The sequence below is a fragment of the Equus caballus genome, chromosome 28 (genome assembly GCF_041296265.1).
Source record: "Equus caballus isolate H_3958 breed thoroughbred chromosome 28, TB-T2T, whole genome shotgun sequence".
Lineage (NCBI taxonomy): Eukaryota > Metazoa > Chordata > Mammalia > Perissodactyla > Equidae > Equus > Equus caballus.
Genome location: NC_091711.1, coordinates 42,753,930 through 42,775,156, shown reverse-complemented (window position 1 = coordinate 42,775,156; position 21,227 = coordinate 42,753,930). Strand labels below are relative to the sequence as shown.

General features: G+C 47.9%; 2 long non-coding RNA genes and 1 pseudogene across 2 annotated transcripts; 1 reads left to right on the top strand and 2 right to left on the bottom strand.

The window, feature by feature from the left end:
- Positions 1-2,367: 2,367 nt before the first annotated feature.
- On the bottom strand, positions 2,368-4,352 carry LOC138921225 (uncharacterized). Its single transcript, XR_011433637.1, has 2 exons — positions 4,181-4,352; positions 2,368-2,952 (listed from the first exon to the last, which is right to left on the bottom strand). It is a non-coding gene; the product is annotated as an uncharacterized lncRNA (long non-coding RNA).
- LOC106782723 (uncharacterized) lies at positions 2,897-5,029 on the top strand. The gene is made up of 3 exons (XR_001380003.3): positions 2,897-3,300; positions 3,825-3,879; positions 4,498-5,029. It is a non-coding gene; the product is annotated as an uncharacterized lncRNA (long non-coding RNA).
- A 10,568-nt stretch (positions 5,030-15,597) lies between these two features.
- Positions 15,598-16,621, bottom strand: LOC138921142 (large ribosomal subunit protein uL29 pseudogene; annotated as a pseudogene).
- Between the last annotated feature and the right edge of the window lie 4,606 nt (positions 16,622-21,227).

Sequence of the window (21,227 nt, the reverse complement as noted above, 5' to 3'; positions counted from 1 at the left end):
ACTCTCCTGCTTTCAATTTGTACATCAGGCCAGGCCTGAGTGAGACTACTCCTGTGTGTGTGTGCATGTGTGTGGGAGTGGGAGTCTGTGGTGTGTGTTCATGGTATGTGTGACGTGTGTGTGTGAGGCATATGATGTGATGTGTGTGTGTGTGTGAGATATGTGTGGCATGTGTTGGGGAATGTGTAGTGTTGTGCGTGATATGTGGAATGTATGGGTTGGATGTGTGGTGTGTCTGTGATGTATGTATGCTATGAATGGTGTGTGTGGCATGGGATACATATCATGTGGTGTATGTGTGCATGATGTGTGGGGTTTGTGTGTGTGTGTGTGTAAAGGAGAACCTTCCATGGCACTCTGGCTGGCACAGGATACTCACCTTTTGTCTACACCCCGGGCGCTTAGTCCAGCTTCAACCCTACCTTCCCAAGCTGCAGCTGGGAGGACTGGGACAAGTGGGGACACGCAATCTCTGAGCACATATTTATCGACTCTCTGCCCCAGATCAAAGATGCCCATTTTGCACTAATTTTTTGTATATGGTGTTATGTAAGAGTCCAACTTGATTCTTTTGCACATGGATGTCCAGTTTTCCCAACAAAATTTGTCGAAAAGACTGGTCTTTCTCCATTAAATGATCTTGGCCCCCTTGTTGAAAATCATTTGACCGTGTCTATGAGGATTCATTTCTGGGCTCTCTATTCTATTCCATTGGTCCGTATATCTGTCTTTATGCCAGTACCATATTATTTTGATAACTGTAGCTTTGTAGTAAGTTTTAAAATCAGAAAGTGTGAGTCTTTCACCTCTGTTCTTTTTCAAGATCTTTTTGGACTATTCAGGGTCCCTTGAAATTCCATACGAATTTTGGGATGGAGTTTTCAATTTCTACAAAAAACAGTCAGGATTTTGATAAGGATTGCATTACATCCGTAGATTGATCTGAGTAGTAGTGACATCTTAACAATGTTACGTCTTCCAATCCATGAACAAGGAATGGCTTTCCGCTTCTTTGTGTCTTTAATTTCTTTCAACAACATTTTATAGATTTCATCGTATAAGTCTTTTGCATACTTGGTTAAATTTGTTCCTAAGTATTTTATTCCGTTTGATGCTATTGTAAATGGAATTTTTTTTCATAATTTCCTTTTAGGATTGTTAATGTATGGAAACACAGTGAATTTTTGTGTTGACTTTGTATCCTGCCACTGAGCTAAATTTATTAGTTCTAACAGTTTCTTTGTGGAAAGGGAAGGTTTTGAATTTCCCAGCTGACGAGGAAAGCAATGGATTTGAATCGGCAATTCAGATCTTCTGCTCACCAGGGTCTCAGCAGAGAACATACTGGGTAAATGACTTTCGTGGGGGACTCAAGCTTGAAGAATGCAGGGGCCTTCCATTCTCTTGGGTGATTTATACATTATCCTCAAGCTTGACCATAAGGAGCATCTATTTAGAGCCTCTTGTGTATAGCCCCTCTTAGATTATTTTTGCTTGGATGTTTTTAATGGATTATTTAATTATATTGACTGTGTAATACACTCTCATGGTACAAAATTCAGAAGGCACAAACGTCCATATAACGAAAAGTCAGTCTCTTACCTCTATCACCCTCCACAGAGTCCTCCTGCCCAGAAGTGAGCATTGTTACCAGTTTCTTGTGATTCCTTCCAGAAATGATCTGGGACATATACAAGCATTTAAGTATATGTACCCTTCTTTTTGGTTATAGACATTTTTCTGCTTCTTGCTGTTCTTCACTTCCCAATATACCTTGGAGATTATTTTACATGAGTACCTAAATTGCTCCTCTTTCTTTTTTAATAGCTGTATAGTACTCCATAGGATGTTTGTACCTTAATGTGTTTGATGGACATTTAGGCTGTCTCCCACTTCTGATATTACAGCTGGTGCAGAGTGAATATTAGGATTACTCTTGAATGACATTTCAGTGCCACAGGTCACACTGAGGAGCCTTATGAGAAATGCTTGTTATCGTATCTATTGTCAGAGTGCCATTCAGGGCATCCATCACCTTCTACATCTCAGGGGGATCTTTAAGGGGACGGGTGGAGGAATTCCTCCCACATTTCAGTACCAAGGCTGAGGTGGTGCTTCTCCTGAGAAGTTCTGATTTTCTTCATCTTATGGACTCGGTGGTTCATGTATTTGACTGTTGTTCACTCTTTGCTTTGGCCACCAGGGTGCTCAGAACCAAGTTTATGGGCCTTGTTAGCAACTCTACAGGACTATTTACTATACATTTATGGATACTAATCTTACTCCTGGTTTCATTATTTTCCCTCCCTTTATTTTCCTTTCACTTCAATTCCCAAAGCTATTTGTTTTATACCTTGACACCACGTGCATTTTTTAAAGATTTTTATTTTTTCCTTTTTCTCCCCAAAGCCCCCCAGTACATAGTTGTGTATTCTTCGTTGTGGGTTCTTCTAGTTGTGGCATGTGGGATGCTGCCTCAGCGTGGTCTGATGAGCAGGGCCATGTCCGCGCCCAGGATTCGAACCGACGAAACACTGGGCCGCCTGCAGCGGAGCGCGCGAACGTAACCACTCAGCCACGGGGTCAGCCCCAACACCACGTGCATTTTTGTAAGCCATCTCCAGTTCTTTGTATAATGAAGTGGGTATAAATAAACACATACAGACATAAATATATCCATCATACATAAATAAAATACCAACTTGAGTCGAGTACCCAGAGGCAGACTTGATCTCTCTTCACCCTCCCTACAGCGTGATCCACGGGCCTTCCCCTCCCTGAGCCTCTTGCAGGATCCGCTAGAGTCCCTCCTCAGCCTGGCCCCGCGGCCCAGGAGCCTGCTTCCCGGTTGCTCCAGGAGACATTGTAGTCCATCAAAATTCTCCCAGGCCCTCCTGCCCCAGACGAAGGCTGAGAAGAAAGTCGGGCTCCCACGCTCTGTAATATCTTCACCTGGAGCAGGGGCGGAGGGGAGGAGGGGAAGAGAAGCGTTGGCGGCTGCACCCTGCCCCGCATCAGCACCGCGGGCATCCGGTTGCTGCAGCCGCCCTCCCTCCCGCGCCGGCTCAGCTGCACGCCCCGGCACTTCCTCCCACACATCAGCGTTCTTTTGCCTCAGTGTGAGAAAGCAATTTGCATCCAGCCAGCAGGATTAAGACAGATGGAAGCAGCCTGCTTTCTCGTCTGAGAAACCCCTCTCATCTTGCGGAGGCTGCTGTGCGGAAGGCGGAGGGAGCGGTTTAACGTGGCCTCTGCGGGCTGAGTTTCAGATCTGTGGGTCAGCTGCCTTGGAGACGCCGAGTGAGTGACCTGCTGGGAGTGCTCAGCCTGGTGACCAAACACACGTGAACTCTTCCCGCGTGGCCTGTAGCCCCTGGCCTCTAGCCCCTGCAGCGGGCAGCTGTTTGAAGTCAGAGGGAGGATGGACCAGGGCTGTTGCCAATACCCGGGCTGGGCCTGGGGCACCAGAGCAGCACTCCCAGAATGGGATTCAGGACGCAGAGACGCATCTGGAGTGCTGCTCTCTCCCAGGGCTTCTCCCTTGGGATGGAAAGCGCCGAGAGAGAGCAGAGAATTCAAAAGCCTGCGCCTTTTCCTGAGCTGAGTGCCGATGTTTGCCATCCTCAGTGTCTTTATGTGCAAAATGGGTATTTAATAGCAACCGTGCTCAAAGAGTTGTTAGGAGGATTAGATAATAGAGGATTAGATAAGAGGATTAGATAATAATAGCCCTTATTACAGTCAGTCATCATTTTAAGTGCTTTACATGCAATAACTCATTTAATCCTTACAAACTCTTAGTTATTATTATCCCCGTTTTGCAGAGGAAGAAACTGAGGCTCAGAGAGCTTAAGTAATTTGCCCAACGTCACCTAGCAGGTGAGTAACAGAGCAACGATTTGAACCCAAGTAATCTGGCCCCAGAGTCTGTGCCCTTAAACTCTAGGGACCTAAGGCTTATCTGCAAAGATCTTGGGGGGCCGGGGGTGGGGGTGGGGGGGTGGCTGCCACTGGGAAGGAAGACACTCGTTCAAAGGTAGCACCTTGTTCTGGTGTCTGAGCCACTGGAGCCGGTTTCCAGGCTCCACCTGGGAGGTGAGCTCCAGGAAGGCTGATCCTCTGGCAGCCCCACCCTCCCCTCCCCCAGGGTGGGGGCCCTTCTCACGCTCCAGGTACCTACCTCCATCGACGCATTTAATACCGTGGGCTTAGGCTACATCTTCTGCTTACATCTCTGTCTCCCCTGCTTGTCTGCCAGTGACCGTTCTCTCCGATATCCCAGGACTTAACATAGTTCTTGACATCTAATGGTGCTTGATGTTTACTTAAAGATCGTTTCTTCTTTGTTTTGCACTAGAGCCGTGACCTCACCCTCCTCCTGGGGGCCTGGGCCAGAGATGTCACCTTGTAATCTGTTCTGTTTTGTCTGCTCGTGTCTCAAGCAGCCTGTTTTGAGGGCCCGTTAAAAATATCTTTATAATTGTTGTTGTTTTCCAGCACAAAAGCAAATCATGCTTCTAAAAAAAGAAATTGGAACCTTACAGCAACTTGGAAAATGGACGTCCTCCCTAACCTGCTATTCCAAGTGGGGTCCTGGCTTGGCATCACCTGGGAACGTGTCAGAAATGCAGAGTCTCAGGCCTTCCCGCCCTGCCTGGCTGAATTGGAATCTGCATTTCATAGGATCCCACTGACTCACAGGCACCTGCAAGTGTGAAGAGCTGGTGCAACCCTCCTCCTCTCCCACCCCCGCGAAGACCACAAGTGTCCCCAGTTTTGTGTGCATTTGAGAGCCTTTTAAAAAGCACACTCTTCTAACCTCTCAGTAATTACCTGCAATTTTGCAGCCGCATCTAAAACCAAAATCCTCTTCAAAGCCATTCAGCAGGGAGCTAACAAAACATCATCATCTTGTCTGTCTGCTCCCACTCTGCCCCCCTCCAACCTGTCACCCCCCCAGTTGCCACAGAGATCTTTTAAAAAAAAAAAAAGATAAATAAATCAGCTCATGTCGCTCTCCTGCTTAGAATCCTGTGGTGGCTTTCCATTGCTCTGGGAACAGCCCGGCATCCTCGCCACCGCCTGTCTCCAGCGCCCTTCCTCCTGCTCCTCACTCCGGACACACTGATCTTCTCTCTGGGTCTTTGCCATCTCTGCTCCTGTGCCCGATGCCCTTTCTTCCTCTTTCCCTGGCTGGTTCCTTTTCATCCTTCAGGTCTCAACTTAAATGTCACCTCCTCAGAGGTGCGAGAGGAAATGCCCACCCTGGGACTAGCACACCCTTGCCTGCCAGTGCTCTCTGCCACAGCGGCTATGGTCAGGACTGTCTCCCCATAGATGTGTGAGTCCCATGGGAGCAGGGACCTCCTGCCTCACTCAGTCGCTCTCCTTTGTACGCAGTACTTGGCAAATGGCCTGCACACGGTAGGTTAATAATAAATATCTGTTGAATTTATGCCTGCTTTCTGGAGATCAGGCATAGTAATATCATCACCCTGTTTTTATAGGCTTGTTGAAATTATAAAAATAATAGATGCTAATTATATATTTTTAAAAACTCTTCAGGCAGGAATAAAATAAAAGGAACACCCTTTTTTCCTTGATTCCTTTCAACTGCAAAAGTAACCACTGATAGCATATTTTGTCTCCTTCCCAAATTGGATAACCTTTTAAAAACCACACAAATAAGATCATGCTATAATTACTAATTCTGTACTGCAACTTGCTTTTCTTTGTTTTCTTTGGTGAGGAAGATTGGCCCTTAGCTAACAAGTGTTGTCAATCTTCCTCTTTTTTTTGCTGAGGAAGGTTGGCCCTGAGCTAACATCTGGGCCAATCTTACGCTATTTTGTATGTGGGACTCCACCACAGCATGGCTTGTATATGACAGTGGCGCTAGGTCCACACCTGGGATCTGAACCTGTGAACCCAGAGCTGCCAAAGCAGAGTGTGTGAACTTAACCACTACACCACTGGGCTGGCCCCTGCAACTTGCTTTTCTTTAAAATTGTGGTAAAATTGACCATCTTAACCATTCTTTAGTGTAGAGTTAAGTAGTGTTAAGTATATTCACATTGTTGTGCAACGGATCTGCAGAACTTTTTCATCTTGCAAAACAAACTCTACACCTATTAAACAGCAACTCCCCATCTTCTCCTTCTATTTCCTGTTTCTGTGAGTTTGAACAACTTGCTTTTTGGACTTGATGATACATCTTCCCAGACGGGCACGTCAGATCCAGCTCGTTATTCCTCCAGCCTCATCGTATTCCACAGTGGCTGCAGCTGATGTTTAACCAGCCTCCCGTCAGGGGACAGGGAAGTTGCTGCCAGTGTTTTGCTGTTACAGACCATGCTGTGATGCCAGGGTTAAACCCCCAGAGCTGGGAGGTCAGAGGGTATGCGCTTCCATTTTGCCAAATTGCTACTCAGAGAAGTCAGAGCAGTCAACCGCCCCACCCACAGGGGATGAGGGCTTGAAGGGAGGGGTCAGTGACTCTTCTGTCTGGTTTCCCGGAAAAGCCTGGAGGGTGACCTGGTGGCGGGACCGGGAATCAAGCTCCTAGATGTATACACAGGAGGAAATCTCATTCAAAAGCCACATAATGAGTGGACTTAGGAAGGAGCTCGTTGCCATGGCAACCTGAGTCCCCTGCTGCAAGATTGCGGGGGGAGGTTTCTTCTGTCTTCTCTCTACCTGGCAGGAGCTCCTCTCTTCTCAACATCACTTGAGAAAGAAAGACAGAGTGTGGCATTCTTTTACTGAGGTCAGTGCGCAGTTTCTGACAGGGACCACCCTGTCACAGACAAGGTGTGATTCTCAGTCGTCCTCTCAAGGTGGAGAGCTGGCTGAGCCCCATTCCCGTGGTGGACAGAGGCACCTGGGTATCTCGCCTAAAACACTGATGTCATGGACCCCACCGACCTGCACTGTCTTTTCTCATACTCCCTAGAGGAGCTGGGTGGGCCAAGCTCCCAAGGAGATTGTTCTGTTCCCTTCACAAGAAGAGGTTTTCCAGATTTTTGTTTTTTCAGAATGCCGAAAGTCAAGGTCAGGGGAAGTGGCTTGAGCAGGCCTCTTAAAACAGTCCCTGGGGTCAGCCCAGTGGCAGAGCAGTTAAGTTTGTGCGCTTCACGTCAGTGGCCTGGGGTTTGCCGGTTCAGATCCCAGGCATGGACCTACGCACCGCGTATCAAGCCATACTGTGGCAGGCGTCCCACATATAAAATAGAGGAAGATGGGCATAGATGTTAGCTCAGGGCCTGTCTTCTTCAGCAAAAAGAGGAGGATTGACAGCAAATGTTAGCTCAGGGCTAATCTTCCTCAAAAAAAAAAACACAAACAAACAGCAGTCCCTGGCTCTAAGTCACTTTCCTCTGCTTCCTTCAGGGCATTTAACCCAGAAAATGCCGATTGGAATAGAGCTGGGGGAGAGGCAGCAGCAGGACGGGCAGAATTCAATTAAATTAATTTTACCTGTTCCTGCATTAGGCTGTATGCCAGGCACACAGTGTACACGCCCTCGTCCAATTCTTTTAACCGCTCAGTAAGGTGGGAATTTTTATCCCCACTGTTATAAGAATGAAATCTGAGGCTTCAAAGCTTCAGTGCAAGAATAGGACCCGGGCTTTGCCTGAGTCTCAAGGTCATGCTCCCCACTCCCCACCGGGAGATAATTTGGAGATGCTAAATTGGAGATGCGAACCAAGCTGGGGAGGGACGGTCCCTTCTCTTGGATGTATGAGACGGCAGCCAACTTTGTCTCCCTCTAAGCAAAGAGGTCTGTGAGGACTTGACCCACCAGTGTCACCTATCCCTTCACCTGACGTCCCCTCCTCCCTGACTCCCACGCCCCTCCTTTAATCGGACAGTGGGCTACAGTGGGGAAAACATGGAATGTGGAGGTTCATGTCCACACTAGCTGTGGATCCTGACTCTGTCTGAACCCCAGTCTCAAAACAGAAATATGTGAAAACGATGCCTCTGGGTTTTGTTTGTTTGCTGTAAGAACACCTAGCACCCTGGGGCGGATTCAGTGAAGGGAGGGGAAGGATTCCCAGGACGTGACTTTGCTGTTAGACTCAACAGCCCAGGCCTGCAGCCTCTGGCTTGGGAGCCCTTTCCACTTTCTCGTACTTGGGCTTCCCTGTGAGGCACTTCCCCTGGCCTCCAGGGTATATGACAGTCTTGATTTGTACCTTGAATTTGATTGTTTTGCATCCTATCCCAGAGGCAAGCATCCCTGAGGCATTCCCAGGAGAATCTTGTCCCACTCACACACACATTCTGTCTCCACATTCCAGGCCCCCGAGGAACCCTTTTCCTCAAGTCCACCCCCTCCGGCAAGCCTCAGAAATTTGTTCTGGGCGCTCTGTGCTCCCCAGGCTTTGGAGCACTGCCTGGTGACAGTGGCCTGGGCAGCAGGAGCAGAGATTAATCCTCAAGGAAAATTGCAAAGACAAATGTTGCTTCTCTGGTTCCTGTTGATGAGGATTTTTAGGCTGCTTAATTTTAAAACTGCAGATGAGAAGCAGGCTCTGGGGAATGGAACTTGCCCTTGTTGGACACATTTACCTTTGTAAGGTAAATCTCTATCTGTAAAAGGTGCCTCCCTCTCTGTACCAGGAAGAAGAAGAGAGATGACCTTATCCCTAGAAACTCTTAATGTGGAAGGCCAGAACTTAAGTTGGTTACTGTCTGGCAACCTCATGTAACTGATTTAGGGTGGTGGCTTCTGGCCTTTACTTAATCCGATTTGATTCTTATCTAAAAGTCGTGGGCCCACTCAATGGCCAGACCCCACCTGCACTGATGCCATTTTAACTTTTTTCCATGTTCTTTCCTTTGTCTTGGTAAAGAGATGACTCACATACCCATGCCTTATAAAATTAGCCCTAACCCTCAACTCGGGGCAGCAGCAGGAGCTCTGACTGCCCATGGGCCCTGTCCCCACGCACCAGCTCTGCCTGCCCATGGGTCCTGTCCCCATGCTATCCTATTCTCTAAATAAAAGAGCACTACTGCCAGATCTTGAGAGTCTAAGAAATGTTTCTTTCGACTCCTCGGCTCACCGACCCTGCATCACTGTGACTGATCTGATAGGCCCCTGCCCCACCATGGGGAGGTGGGAAGGAACCCTAATTCGGCAATTCATGTGGCTGCAGCATCTTCTAGTCTAAATCATCTCTCTTGGATGACTCAGTCTCTGGAGGGTAAATGCTCAGTCCTTTGAATTTGCTCTCCTTCCCACTACCACGCTCCATGACGCTGGGGGCCAGGTCCGCTGAGGGGTGCCCCGTGGGCTTTCTGGGTTGCCTGCTGACATCCAGTGCCAGAATCATCCCTGAGCATGAGGGCCCCACAGACAGTGGTCTCTTTTTCCTGACCCAAGACTCTGAGGCCCTCCAAGTCTCCTTGTGGGATCCCAGAGAATTTCAGGATCTCCTGCAGCCGTGGGGAGCCACCACCTCAGTGTTGCACTTGCGCTCCTCTGACTTGGTGGACACAATGTCTAGCCCGCTATGGGCCTCCTCCTGAGGACCTGAATAGGAAAGAGGGCCAGGGCTCCCACACTTCAGCCTCCCCTCCACCCTCCTCACTCACCCCTCCCTCAACTCCCGGCTTTGGCCTGGAGGAGGAGATAAGACCATGTGTGGGAACCACCTGTGACCCTTGCCTCTGCCTTCCTTCACGGTTGTCCTGCGGCCACAGCCCTTGCGTCGTATCCTGATTTCCTTCCACTCCAGGTTCGTAAGAAGACTCGGTGATCTAGACCACCAGGCCTGGCTCTTGATATTTTTTTTTTTTTTTTTGAGGAAGATTAGCCCTGAGCTAACATCTGCCAATCCTCCTCTTTTTGCTGAGGAAGACTGGCCCAGAGCTAACATCCATGCCCATCTTCCTCTACTCTATACGTGGGACGCCCACCACAGCATGGCTTTTGCCATGTCCGCACCCAGGATCCGAACCGGTGAACCCCGGGACCGCCGAGAAGCAGAATGTGTGTGCTTAACGGCTGCACCACCAGGCCGGCCCCCTGGCTCTTGATATGTTAGTGTGTTTAAGTTATTTAGGAAATTCTTTCTCTCTCGGCAAAGACTCACTTTCACGGCTGCTCCCCTGCTTCACATCCGGGAATATTTTTTTGGATATCCAGAGCTGAGCACCGACTTCCTCTTCCTCTTTGCATTCCTAATCCTCTCTGGCGCCAATGGATGCCTCTGGCAGAAGAGGGCCGTCACAGGAAAAGGGAGGACAGAAGAGGAAAGCATATTAATGTGTTCAACGGACGTTCTCCCAGTCCACTCGCTTGTGACTAGGCCTGTGTAAGGGTCCTTCCAGCCCTGAAATTCTGGGAATCTGTGAATTCTGCCCTTTCAATCTCGTCGAGGTAGGAGCTCCTTTTTCATTAGCAGTTTTTTTGTTTTTTAAAGGCCTTTCCTTTAAGCAACATTGCTTTATTCCTGCCATCACTCCTCTCCCCTCTGTGTTAAAGCTTCCTGGGAAAGATGTTCCTCCTGACGTGGGCTCCATGAGCCCAGGAGTTGAAAGAAAGATTTCTTGGACTCTCAAGTAGTAGTGCTCCCAAAGCAGTAGGGCTCTTTTCTTCAGAGAATAGCATGGAGTAGCATGGGGACAGGACCCGTGGGCAGTAAGAGCTGCAGCATGGGGACAGGACCCATGGGCAGTAAGAGCTGCAGCATGGGGACAGGACCTGTGGTCAGTAAAGAGCTGCAGCATGGGGACAGGGCCCGTGGGCAGGAAGAGATGCAATGTGTTGAGGGTTAGAGCTAAATTTATAAGGCATAGATATGTGAGTTATTTCTTTACAAGACAAAGGAAAGATCATGAAAAAAATCATTAAAATGGTAGCAGTGTAGGGGTGTCTGGTTGTTGGGTGGTCCTATAACTTTAGATAAGAAATCAGGTCGGATCAGGTCAGGGCGTCCTGTGCTTCCCGGAGGATGATGCAGATCGGTCTGTGGGGCGGGATGCCTTGGGCTCCTCCCTGGGGCAGCCTTGCTCCTCATCACTCCCACTTCAGAACCCACCAGGTCAACCAACAACCTCTTTATTTCTAAATCCAAGGCGTCCTATGTTACCTTCCTAGGACTGCACGACAAAGAACCACAAATTTGGGAGCTCATAACAAAAAAAAAGAATTAAGAAAAATTTAAGAGAAATTAATTGTCTCACAATTCTGGAGGCCAGAAATCCGAGATCAAGTAGGTAGGCAGGACTGGTTCCTCCTGGAGGTGCCTGGGGGCGTCCGTTCCATGCCTCTCTCCTGGCTTCGCGGCTGCAGCGGTCCTCATGTCCTCCGGCTCATTGGTGCATCACTCCAGGCTCTGCCTCAGTTTCAGTGGCTTGCCCTCTGTGTCTCAAATTTCCTCCTCCTGGGTGTCTCCAGGTCACCAGTCATTGGATTTAAGACGCACTCTAAATTCAGATAAGCTCATCCTGAGATCCTTAACTTCATTACATCGGCAAAGACCCAGTTTCCAAATAAGGCCACCGGCTCAGGTGTTGGCCGCTAAGACTTGAACATATCTTTCTGGAGGACACTGTTCAAGCCATTACACACCCTTTTCGGGCCTCGGTTTGACCTTTCTGCAGCATTTGAGGCTCTTGATCAGTTTGTCTTGGAAACCAGTTTTCCACTGGCATCCAGGATGCCAAGAGCTGGTGGTTTCCCTCCTACCTCTCTGGCTGACCCTCCACAAGTGCCTCCACTGGCTCCTCTTCCTCTGCCCAGCCCTGAAAGGTTAAGGTCCCGGAGATTCTGTCCTGTCCTTAGCTCTCCTCTCGCAGTCTCCCTCCGGCAATCACATCCATTCCCATGGTCAACAGACACAGTGGAGTCATCCTGGGATGTGGGAGACCATATTATTGCAGGTCTTAGGGCTAGAATGGGCTTTGACTTGACCAGATGGCAATAGGGCAGGGATATTATAGCATCAGAAGAGTGACAAAAGGAACACAATATTTTAAGAAGATTTCTCTGGTCTTGGTGTTTGGGATGGACTGGATTGGAGAAAGGGATGCGAAAACTGAGGACCCTCTGGGAAGTTACTGCTATAACCCAGGAATGTGATGAGAAGGGTTTAGACTAGGATGCTATTGAGAGAGAGAGAAAAGACAGAGTGAGGAGAAGAGAATTAATGTTTTACTGGGCATCTATTGTGTGCCACTTTATATATGCTTCAATTCTCACAACAACCATGCGAGGAATATATTCTTACCTCCATTTTGCAGATAAAAAAGCTCAGAGTGGGGCTGGCCCATTGGCATAGAGGTTAAGTTCACGCACTCCACTTTGGTGGTCTGGAGTATGCCAGTTCGAATCCCAGGTACAGACCTAGCAGTGCTCGTCAAGCCATGCCGTGGCAGCATCCCACATAAAGTAGAGGAAGATTGGCACAGATGTTAGCTCAGGGTCAATCTTCCTCATACACACAAAAAGCTCAGAGAGGTTAAGTGACTTGCCCAACATCACACAGTAAGTTAGTGGCCATGCTGGGGTATAAAACCAGGTGTCTCTGAGTCTAGATATCAGATGGAAAGAATGACTCTGAAATAATTTAAAATAAGGCTTGGCAGAACTTTATGATGGAACAGATGTAGGGGGTGAGTGAGGAATGTAATGCCCTGGAGAGAAATGGGGAATTTTGGACAGCAAGTTTGTGTGAGTGGCAATTGGTAGGAAGATAATGAAAAAATGGGTTTCCATCATATTGCGTTTGGGATGGTAGAGACGTCATGCGGGCAGGTAGAAATATTGGGCTTGGGGTCGGGAAGGGAAATAGGGCTTTGAGGGGCAGCAGTAAAAAGGGGGCGTGGTCAACTGAGCAGTCAAGGAGATAGAGATGAGGACAGAAAGCTGCAAACTGGTGACTTGTGGGAGCGCTTTACCAGCTTTATCTATTTTTCATTTATTTTTTTTTTGAGGAAGACCAGCCCTGAGCTAACTATTGCCAGTCCTCCTTTTTGCTGAGGAAGACTGACCCTGAGCTAACATCCATGCCTATCTTCCTCTACCTTATATGTGGGACACCTACCACAGCATGGCTTGCCAAATAGTGCCATGTCCGCACCCGGGATCCGAACTGGCGAACCCCAGGCCACTGAGAAGTGTAACGTGCGAACTTAACCACTGCACCACCGGGCCGGCCCCCCAGCTTTATCTAAATTTATTTATGGGCAGTGGCAGGTAAGGTTCCCTTCCCCATTTCCTCCAGAAATATGTTTTCTTAATTCCTGATTTCTTCCTCTTAACTCCATTTCCTGAAGAAGGAAGGAGAGTCGGGGAGGCCACCAGAAATAACGAAGCTCCCCAGCAAAGCTCTTGTCTGCAGGAGGCCAGGCGAGCCTGGTGCACTCACGCTTGGCTCAGATGACAGGCAGCAGGGGAGGGGAGCGGACCCAGGCACCGCCAAGCAATGGGGTCGCGCCAGGGTAGTTGGTGCTCAAACTCCATTTGTCTGACAAGTTAGAGCTCTGTCAAGTGATGGTAATGGAGCTGGCATTTGGGATTTAGCCTTTTTTTTTCTAGTGAGATCCAGGAGAGACCAGGATGGAAAGACAGCAGAACCTCTATGAACCAAACTCTCTTGTTTTTCCCTTTGCAATGAACTGGTTTATCCCCCCAGTCTGCTGTTGCAACCACCTAATTGTAACCAGATTTCTTTCTTCTTGCACATTGCAAAATTGACTCCAGGGGGACCTGAGAACACAGTGTGTTTGCAGCCGAGACATCCCCTTGGTTCATCCACATCAGAGCATCCATCAGCATTTTCTTAAACTCCCCACAAGCACATGGCTCTTGAATAGCTAATTCCCTCTGCTGGGAAGGCCCCCTCTCCTCCTTATCCTTTCAGAGCTTGGTGGGTGACATGTCACGTCTTTAGCCAAGCGTTCTCTGACCTGCCTGAACAGCTCTATCCCTCTCCCCCGGCTACGCTCTCTCACATCTTGTAATTTTACATTATCTGATTAACATTTCACTCCCCACTGGAGCTGGAAGCTCCACGAGGGCAGAAACCCTGCCTGCTTTTGCTCTGACGGAGGGCAACGTGCCTGCTCACTTGGCCACAACTGTCTGGGGCCTTATGTCTGACTTTGCTGTCAGATATCTAGATTCCATATCTAGATATTGCTCCAGTATGAGTTCTTCCTCCTCCGGCATCTGGGGAGGAGGTTAGAAACCCTCCAAGCTTATTTGCAGTATTTTATGTGCATATGCAAATGTGCACTTGGGGTGGAGGAGAGTCTAGAGTTTTCATTAGATTCGAGGTTTAAGATTTTTTTCCTGTGCAAAATCACCAACAGCAATTGACTGGCTTCCTTGCTGTCCTCTAAATCTTCCTTGATCCTTCCTGATGCGGGCTTGGTGAGTCAAGGAGTCGGGAGAAAGATTTCTTGGACTCTCAAGGTCTGGCAGTAGTGCTCTTTTATTTAGAGAATAGTATGGAATAGCATGGGGACAGGAGTCATGGGCAGTAAACAGCTGCTGCATGGGGACAGGACCCCTGGGCAGGAAGAGCTGCAATGTGTTGAGGGTTAGAGCTAAATTTATAAGGCATAGATATGTGAGTTATTTCTTTACAAGACAGAGGAAAGATCATGAAAAAAATCATTAAAATGGTAGCAGTGTAGGTGGGGTCTGGTTATTGGGTGGTCCTATAACTTTAGATGAGAATCAGATCGGATTAAGTCAGGATGTCCTATGCTTCCCGGAAGATGATATCGATCAGTATGTAGGGCAAGACACCTTAGACTTCTCTCCCTGGGGCAGCCTGGATCCTCATCATTTCCCATCTGCTCCTTTGCCTGTTCCATTTTGCACGCCACCCTCTCTAACTATTGAGACCCTGTTGGGATAGCTGTTGTTTTTGTCTGCGTATCATCCTTCTCTCTACTTGAGGTAATATAAATTCTCTTTTTCATTCAGGAACTAAAACACACACACACAGTGGGCTGCCAATGAAATGGCCCCGCTAGGATGAACGTGTGATCTATACTAACCAATAAGAGTGTCCCATTTCTCTGGTTCTCATGCTTGGTTGGGTGGGAAGGTATGTAACACACACAGGACTAATCAGAGGCTTTTTCGGGGTTTGAAACAGATGTTAGGGGGAAAAGTGGCAAGGATGTATGAGATGACAGGACAGAAGTCCTGGCTAATTCCTGCAGCTGCTGCCCATGAGGAGAATGTAAGTTCACACAGCTGCTTCTGGCCATCTTTGCTACCACATAGGAGGACATCTCTTGAGAAGGAAGCCGACGGAGAGGAAAACTGAGCCAAGCAATAGAGAGAGAGGGTGTGCGGAGGAGAGAAGGGAGCGTTTGTCCTGATGGCAGAGCTTGAGCCCTCGGAGCCAGTCATGACTTAAAGCCTTAGCTAGCCCTGAACTTTCCCACTTAATAGGCCAAAACATTCCCTTTTTTTGCTCAAATCAATTGTAGTTAGATTTCTGTCATTTCCAACCAAAAACGCTTTTACCAATTGTCTTCGCTCGGGCTACTATAACAAAATACCATAGACTTGGGTGGCTTGAACAATACACATTTATTTCTCACAGTTCTGGAAGCTGGCAAGTCCAAGATCAAAGCGCTGGCTGATTCAGTTTCTGGTGGGAGCTCTTCCTGGCTTGCAGACGGCTGCCTTCTCACTGTGTCCTCACGCAGCCTTTTCTCGGTGTGTGCAGGTGGAGAGAGAGAGAAGCAAGCTCTTTGGTGTCTCTTTTTCCAGCCAGTTAGTTTGTGTTTTATTAAGTTCACAACGCTCAGGCCTTGACCATGTTTTCCTACAGTGGGTACAGCTGCTCCTTCAGCTGCTGCGTCTTGGTCTTCAGGTTCTCTTTGTACTTATTGAGCCAGCGGCATGTGGCACGTGTGTTCTTGGGCCGCAGATCCAGGGGCTTGCACCTCTTGCCCTTGTAGAATTTCCTGAGGTTCTCTTTCTGCATCTGTTTAATGACAGTGAGAACACGGGTGATGGATTTGCGAGCATCTCTACTCTTGGACAGCTTGGATACCACACCACCAGTCACTTTGGTGACATGCAGCTGGGACAGCTCCACCTTCAGTTCATCCAGCTGTTTCAGCAGCTCTTCCTTCTTGCTGTGAAGGCCTCGAGGCTTAGTCTTGGCCATGGCACCACGAGCTGCTGCCACTGCCACCTGCTCGGAGCAGGGTATCTCTTCTTATAAGGCCACTAATCTCATCATGAAGACTCTTGATTTCTTGATTCTTTATGGAAGAACCCAATAGGGCTGTCAGTGCAGCTTCCACAGAGCTCTGTGGAGCTGTGTGCTTCCGGTCAAGTCTAGAGGGAGATGAGAGAGGGTCTACCAGCAGCTCCGTACAAAGAAGAATAAAGACTCTCCTTCCAGAAGTCCTGGCTAATGACTTCTTACATCCCATTGGTTGCTCTCACATCCCTGAATGAACCACTGTGGCCAAGGAGATTGGATATGTTGACTGGTTAAAGCCAAATGGGGCCCATCCCTGGATCTCGGGGTGGGGTCCATACTTCCTAAACTGAAAGATTGGAGGTTCAGGATATTCTCAAGAGAGTTAACAGAACAGTTGCTTAAACAACAGGGATTGATTTTTCTTGCACAAGAAGAAGCCTGGAGGATGGTGTTGGTTCAGCAAGTCAGTGATAGCCTCGGGGACCCATGCTCTTTCTGTCTTCCTGCCCCACCAACCTTAGTGCACGGGTTTGCATTCTCATACTTGTCACCTCATGATCCCAAGATAGTGGCTGCAGCTCCAGAAAATGCATCTACATTCAAGGCCGAGAGAAAGGAAGAAGAGCCCAGATAGTACCAACCTCATGCGTTTCCTTTAATCAGGAAAGCAAAACTTTTTCCAGAAGTCCCCACAACTGACTTCCTTTTTAGGTCCTCTTGGCCAAAACTGGAGCCCATGTGTGCCCTTGGGTGCAAGGGAGGCTGGGAGAGCAGGAGACAAGGTGGTCCGATGGGCTTAGACTAATCACGACCCATCACCTGGGGGTTCTGTTAGCGAGGAAGAAGGGGGCATGGGTATTGGGGGGCGTCACAAATAATGTCAGACAGAGTTCCTTAAATACACGCAACTTTTCCCACCTCTACATATTTGCTCAGGTTTTTTCCACCTGCCTGAAACTTGCTCTTCTCTACCTTGCTTATCAAAGTTCTGTCCACCTTTCAAAATCCTTTTCAAATGCCCTGAATCCCCAGGGAGCTGTGAAGGCTTTTTTTGGCTTCTCATAGCACCTTCTACCTTTATTCCGGGACTTAATTCTGTCCTCTGGATGGCCCTGTGCATGAGGCAGTATTCCACTGCACACAGCTCTGTGGTTAGACGGGCCTTGATTCAGCCACTTTCCAGGTGTGCCTTTGATAGGTGACCGAAGCTCTGTAGGGCCTCAATTTCTTCATCTACAAAGTGGGAGCAATAACAGAACCTGTCTCATAGAGTTGTTGTAAGGATTGAATAGGACCATTTATGTCAAATATTTAGCCTAGTACCTGTCCCATAGCCGTCACTTGATAACTGTCAGCCATTATTATGACTGCTGCCCTGCTCTCCCCATCACCACCCTCAGTCTCTGCCTTCTAAAGCTTTGCATACTCTGTCACTTTTCTTAAAATAGAGATATAACTCACACACCATAAAATTCACCCTTTTAAAGTGTACAACTTAGTGGTTTTTAGTATATTCACAAATTTGTATAACCATCACCACTTTTTAATTCCAGAACGTTTTTGTCACCCCCAAAAGAAACCCTGTCCTTGTTAGCAGTCACTGTCCATCTTCCCCTCCCCCAACCCTTGGCAACCACAGATCTACTTTCTGTCTCTATGGATTTACCTATTCTGGACATTTCATATAAATGGAATTCTACAATATGTGGTCTTTGGGCTTGGCTTCTTTCATTTAGTATAATGTTTCTAAGGTTGATCCACGAAATGGCATGTGTCAGTACTTCCCTCTTTTTCACGGCTTAATAATATTCCATCATATGGATTTACCACATTTTGTTTACCGATTAACTAGTTGATGGACATTTGGATTGTTTCCACCTTTCGGTATTACGAAGAATGCTGCTGTGAACATTTGTGCACAAATATTTGTGTGGACATATGTTTTCAATTCTCTTGAGTATATTCCTGGACTGGAATTTCTGGGCTTTATGGTAACTCTTTGTTTAACCCTTTGAAGAACTGCCACACTTTTCTATAGCAGCTGCACTATTTTACATTCCCACGAGCAGTGTTTGAGGGTTCCAATCTCTTTGCATCCTCACCAACACTTGTTATTGTCTGTCTTACTCTGCCACTTTTAGCCCAGTGACTCACATCGTAGGTGCTCAGTTTGTTGAACTGAAGCTCTCTGGGGCTCTCACCCCCGCTGACGTCCTGTGAGGCACGAGAGGCATAGTTTATCCACTGGTGGCATTAACTGTGACACTGTGGATTTGGGGAGGACTGCTATTTACAGCTTCACTCGGTGCTTGCTGGTGTCAGGCCCAGAGTTGGACCCTGTAGTCTGTGTCTTCGTGGAACCGAGAGTCTATGGAGGCACAGATAAGTCAACAGAGTATGGAATCACAATCTAGCGAGTACACTCCTGGAGGGCAGCCCAGGGCATGGTGGAGAGACGATGGCAATTCCCCGATCTGGGAGGGAGGAGGCTGCTCAAGGAGCGCTTCCTGGAAGAGGCACTGCCCGACCTTTGTCTTAAAGACTAAGTAGGAGTTACTCAGATCAAAAAAGGGGGAGAGTGTTCCTAGGCAAGGAGAGCAGCTCAAGGCAAGTGTGGCCATGGGACACACCTGCACTATGCCCTGGAGGTAGGAGGGGAATAAAGTGGAGATTCAATGGTGAGGTGAGAATAGAGAGCTCTGAGTGTGAAACGTCTAGGTTCCACTCAGGAGAAACAGAACAGAGGGGAGGTCTGCCTCAGCCTCCTCATCTGTAAAATGGGGATAATGGTGATATTAGCTCCCTCGTAGGGGTCTTGTATGGGTCTACCGAGCTTGGACGAAAAGTCCGTACAGCATGTGAAACAGTGCCTGGCACCTGCTCAGTAGGTGTGGGCCGGGCCTGGTGCTGTCTGCTGGGAACTCGGTGAGAAGTTCTCTGCATGCTCCTCTCCGGCTCCGAGAGAAGTGAATGGGCAGGGGTGGGGGGCAGGAGGGTGTTCACAGTAGAGACATAATGCTTCCATTGCAACTGTAAGGGTGGAGGCCGACTGTGGAGGGACAGTGGGCAGTTCCCAGAAAAGGAAGGGGGACTTGGCGGACAAAACAACGTGTCCACTTCTGGGAAGAAGTGATCAAGCTACCAGTCAAGCATTATGTGTTGAATTCCTACTGTGTGCAAGGCAACGTGTAAAAATTGCCTCAAGGTTACAATCGAGTTGGAGAGACAAGGCAATAATTCAAGAAAGGAGCCATCCAAGTCACACGATAGAGCAAGAGTGATCATCTAATAAGTGGCATAGCTGGGAAGATTTATAGGAGCCCCTCCTACAGGAGGCCAAAGTGGGCTTGGAAGGTTTCCCCGAGAAGCAGGGAAACGAGCTGGCGGAGAGGGGTGGGCAGGATTCAAGCAGGCGCAGGGGAGGAGAGGTCAAATAAGGTGGAGGAAACCACAGGGCAGCGGCAGGGCTTTAAGTCACTTACAGTCAACCAGAGAAGGAAGAGGTTCCAGAGCACCCCACGGAGGTTAATGGAGGACAGCACAGGAAAAGGTGGTATAATTAATAACTAACATTTGTTAAGTGCTAGGCAGAGTGTTAAGTGCTTTCTGTGTTTAGCAGAAAGAAAAATCACGCTTTTAAAATTATGCTGCAAAATAGTACTTATTAATCTAGATAAGGATCACAAGTATAAATGCTTCCAGGAGCCACACAGAATAAATAAATGAGTGACTCAGGGCAAGTGTTAGATAATAGGGAGTGGTAAGGATTGTGGCAAACTAAGGAGTATTTTTCTTCCCCTAAAAGGGGCAGTCACTCCTCAGCCCCAGCCAGATGAAGTCCCCAGTGACCACTATGATCTTAAATCCAACAGGCCTTTCCATACCTCATCAACCTGACCTCCTAGGCATCTTTGGTCCACTCTTCCTTAAACCACTCTCTTTTTCTTGCTTGTATGATGCCATACTTTCTCAGTTTTCCTTCTCCCTCCCTGGGCATTCCTTTGCTGGCTTGGCTATTCCTCCTCTGTTCAACTTCTGCATGGTGGAATTTCCCAGGACTCAGGCCCAAGCCTCTTCTCATCTGACTCTGCCCTCCCTCTCTCCTTAGACCATCTCACCTATCTGTAGGCCAATGATGCCCAAATTTATATTTCTAGCCTGGCTTTTCTGAAATCAATGGGATACCTTTGCATCTCACACATAAACAAACCCCATACTGATCTTTCGATCTCCCCTCATAAATCTGCATCCCTTTCAGGTTCCCCATGTCAATAAGTGGAGCCTCCATCCTCCCAGTTATACATGCCATCAACTCTTTCTCCTTCGTCCTCCACATTTGGCTCATCGCAGGCCCTGTGACTTCTGCTTTACAAATGCATCTCACATATGTCTACCTCCCTCACCTCCACTGCTACCACCCTCTTCCAGGCCATAACCACTGCTTGTCCAAACAACTGCTGTACACTGTCCTTTGCTTTCGTTCTCTTCCCCCTTCTAATCCATTCTCTATATGGATTCCAGAGTGATGACTTTAAAATACAAATATAATCATATCAATTGCATGTTTAAAAGCTTTTGATGGTTTCTCCTGGGTTTGGTATAAAATCCAAAATCGTCAGTGTGGTTCACAATGCCCTACATGAGCTGGGCTCGGGGCTATGAAATCAAATGTCTGTAGGGTCCAGGTGAATGACTTAAATAAATGAAACTAGGTGAGTCAGGGATTAATAGGGAGGAGTGTAGACTGTGGCAAACTGGCGTGCATGCCTGTTGAAGGGTGTAGTCTCTCGAATCCAGCAGATTGTTGGCATGTGGGAAGGTAGGTTCTGGAGCCAGATCTTCTGATATTTCAAGAGAAGCTGGTCATCCAGATTTTTAAGTAAATCTATGAATTTAAAAGTTGGCAACTGATTCACAAACATTTTTATCTACGCAAAATAAAAACAAAAACCAAAAAAATCACACCTGTGGGTCAGATGCAGCTCCCCAAGCAGCCAGATGTCGACTTCTGCTCCAAGGATCACGGACAGA